The 3,966-nt window shown below is 38.2% G+C and overlaps 1 pseudogene; it reads left to right on the top strand.

The window, feature by feature from the left end:
- The first annotated feature begins 358 nt into the window (after window positions 1–358).
- Window positions 359–2,515, top strand: LOC145158050 (septin and tuftelin-interacting protein 1 homolog 1 pseudogene; annotated as a pseudogene).
- The last annotated feature ends 1,451 nt before the right edge of the window (window positions 2,516–3,966 follow it).

The raw sequence follows: 3,966 nt of genomic DNA, 5'->3' as shown, positions 1-3,966 counted from the left end.
AGGTCGAATTTAATTACGTCAGATATATTAGATGGGTTTAATCTTGGTAAGTGCGTGTTTATCAAGTTATAAAATCGTTTGCATGTATATATCTTGTGGCTTGTGGGTTTAAATGAGTTCTTTCAATCCAATTCCTTGTAGACCAAGTTCCACATCTCACGGTGTTCCCAAATCAGTTGTTTGATCTCCCCACCCAATTCGCCCTCGTTCCTGCGCAAATTGCAAGGGGGCAACTCAACGTTTCAGCAGTAATTGGTTAAATCGTGAATCTTGTGCCCAGTCTGAGACCTTTTCTTTTTTAGTTTCTGGTTGTGTTTGAGACGTGAGTGTTTATTTAAGAATTAGTGGGTAAAGGTTTATGGAGGAAGAATTAAACTACGGGAAGCGTAAGCACGATGTGTTGTATGGTATGTTTGACACCGACAGTGATTCCAAGGAAAAACGAAGGAAAGATGTGTCCAGGATGCCAATGGATCATGACAGCAGCAAAGAGGATAACAAAAAAGATGGTGAAGGCGTTGGTGTACTTGAGAGGTCCAGATCATTAAACAAGAAGAAGTCGAGTAAATTAGGATTTGGAAAAGACGTTGGTGTGTTTGAGAAGCACACAAAAGGTATCGGAATGAAGTTGCTTGAGAAGATGGGGTATAGAGGAGGTGGGCTAGGGAAGAATGCACAAGGTATTGTTGCTCCGATTGAAGTAAAGTTGCGTCCCAAGAATATGGGAATTGGGTTCAATGATTATAAAGAGCAGGAACCAATCGAGGAGATTAAGGTTTTTCCACAAAAAGAGAAGACGTGGTTAAAACAAGGTGTTTTAAAAAAGAAGGAAAAAGAGTACATAACCGCAGAGGAGCTGTTGATGAAGAAGCAAGAACAAGGGTTGGATGTTGTTGAGAAAGTGTTTGACATGAGGGGACCACAAGTTCGGGTGATGACAAGTTTAGAGAATCTGAATGCCGAAGAAGAACAAGAAGAAGAAAAGTCAAGCCCCATCCAACATAATATAAGATTGATTGTTGCCTGGGCTAAACTTGATATGAAGAAGATTATGTGGGACTTGAGAAAAGAGAGAGAGACGGTTGTGACTTTGCAAAAAGAAAAGGAGAAGCTAAAAGATGATGCCACCCGTCAGAAAAAACAACTTGATAGCATGGAAGAGATGGTGTATGTGGTGGAACGGTTGACAAAGGAGAGCTTGTTAGGGACATTGACTTTAGAGTCTGTTTCCATGTCATTCGGGGACTTACAGAGACAATATCTTGATGAGTACAAGCTGTTTGGTTTGGCTATTATCGCGTCCTCTTTTGCCTTGCCTTTGCTGAGTAGGGTCTTCCAAGGATGGGACCCACTGCAAAACCCGTTACACGGTTTGAATGTTATGTCGGTATGGAAAGATTTATTGAAAGGAAATGAGATATCTTACACACAGCTTTTTATGGAAGCCGTGTTCCCAGCTGTAAGGATATCTGCTACCAACACCATGCAAGCTAGGGACCCTCAACCCTTACTCCGTTTCCTAGATTCTTGGGAACAACTACTCCCTCACTCTGCTCTTCAAACCATACTTGACAACATTGTCATGCCAAAGTTAGCGTCTGCTGTCGACTCGTGGGACCCACGTCGGGAAACCATACCAATACATTCGTGGGTCCATCCATGGCTGCCATTGCTGGGGCAGAAGCTCCAGACATTGCATCATACCATAAGGAATCGTCTAGAAAATGTTCTTCATGCTTGGCACCCAAGTGATATGTCAGCTTACTACATATTGTCTCCCTGGAAGACTGTTTTTGACCCGACAAGCTGGGAACAGACGATGGTCCGATACATCATTCCAAAGTTGCTGGCAGTCATGCATGAATTCCAAGTCAATCCAGCAGATCAGAAGCTTGACCAGTTTTACTGGGTCCGGACTTGGGCTAGTGCGATTCCGACTCATCACATGCTTCGTATAATGGACGTGTTTTTTAACAAGTGGCTACAAGTTCTGTACCAATGGTTATGTTCAAAGCCGGATTTTCAACAAGTTATAAATTGGTACCTGGGTTGGAAGGATCTTATCCCACCCCAGCTTCTGTCGAATGAGCATGTAAGATACTGGCTTAATATTGGTCTGAACATGATGAACCAGGCGGCTGAAGGCTTGGAGGTTGTCCATCCAGGTTTCAGAGAAAACATCAAGACCCACTCTGAACCTCAGGCAGCAAAGGGACAGCAACCAGGTTCTGGTGGTGTTGGTATTGTTGATATGAGTTTGAAGGAACTTATTGGAGTTTATGCACAAGATAATGATTTGCTGTTTATGCCTATAGTGGGAAGAATGAAAGATGGCCATCAAGTGTTTAGGTTTGGGAACATTAGTGTAATCATAGACTCTCTCAACCAAAAGCTGTTTGCTCAAACTGAACACAGATGGTCTCTTGTAACCCTTGAGCAACTGGTGAACCTGGACAAGGGTTGGGTTCTGAGAAGAGGCTGAAATTCTCTAAGTGATTTATTTGGTTCTTTTTTTTTGATATATTGGTTTGTCTCTAGTTCATATATATGAATGGATCTACTATACCTTTGTTTGGTTTCACTACTATTCTAATGGTTATATATTTTTGCTTATCAATGATCTCCGGTTCAATGAGTGGTATTAATTATTAGTGTGTGTGTGTGCGCGCACGCACGCACGCACGACCCATGGGCTGATGACAGAAGTAGAACCCAGGTTGAAGCTGATTCAAGAATCAGTTGTTCATTTTGTTAATTTAGTCACTTCTTCAATTTCGTTTTCTAGACATGTGACGATAGTACAGATGACGACATTGATAAATTTCCCCTCTAATATATGTCAGTGAAAAAACATCCCCATCCCTTTGATGTTAGGTGATATGTGATCACCACAGAACATCAATGAAAATATGGATTAGTTATTAGAAGATCAAGAATCAATATACAAAACTCCGAAATATAAATAAGCAAACGTAATTCTGAATTTGAATAAACACCCATGAAAATATATGGATTAGTCATTAATAGATCAAGAATCAATATACAAAACTCTGATTTATAAATAAGCAAACGTAATTCTGAATTTGAATAAACACTCATGAAAAGTCGATATAAATCTTGAATTCAAAGTAACCACATGTACAAATTTTAAAAATCTGAGTTTTGAAACAGATGGTTGACTATTTAAGAGTTGATTGAATATGGGTATTATGTTTTAGTTGATTGTACCGTCTATAACAACACATGAATAAACCTCAATAAGTGAAAGTCACGTTATTAATTCTAAACGCGTGATAAAAAATACAAAATAAGTATATGGAATGTAACATTATTGAGTAATAATATCACATGTAACAACTAATAATATGATTGAGATAAACTATTAGAGAGGAAATGTAGTTGCTTGTTGGCCTTTTAGATTTAGTACCATAAAAACATAACAACTAATGTGGAAATGAACATATCAATACTTTATGTTTGGTAAATTGGTATTTAATAAAGTGTTTGGTGGGACGATCACTGGAAAACATTTCTGTAAAGTTTCACAAATGATTTGTTATCTGCATACCTATTTCATTTTCTTTGTTGGTCTTGATGTGCCAACCGATGAGGTATTTGTCTCTTTTTGTTTCCCAACGTCTGGTTGTTTTCCCTTGGTTCAAATAGGACAGATTCCAATTGCGAAAAAGATAAAGATTGCAGGGAATCTTGAAAAAACTAAATTACAATAAACAAATATAGACAGTTCATAGTTATACAAACATCAAAATTTGAAACATTAATCGGCCTAATCACCAATGTTCTTTCTACACTGTTACAAATTTATAAATAATATGTATGTCGAGAGATTGAAATTATTACAAAAAATATTACATCAATGGAAATAAAAATTCAGAAATGGTACTGGTCGGTAACTAGACACTACCCACAAAACAAAACAATTGTCATGGAAATTTTAATTCAATT

Source organism: Lactuca virosa, chromosome 2 (assembly GCF_052849685.1).
Source record: "Lactuca virosa cultivar CGN04683 chromosome 2, Lactuca_virosa_CGN04683_v6, whole genome shotgun sequence".
Taxonomy (NCBI): Eukaryota; Viridiplantae; Streptophyta; class Magnoliopsida; order Asterales; family Asteraceae; genus Lactuca; species Lactuca virosa.
The sequence above is the reverse complement of the archived record's forward strand: the minus strand, read 5'-3'. Positions and strand labels throughout refer to the sequence as shown.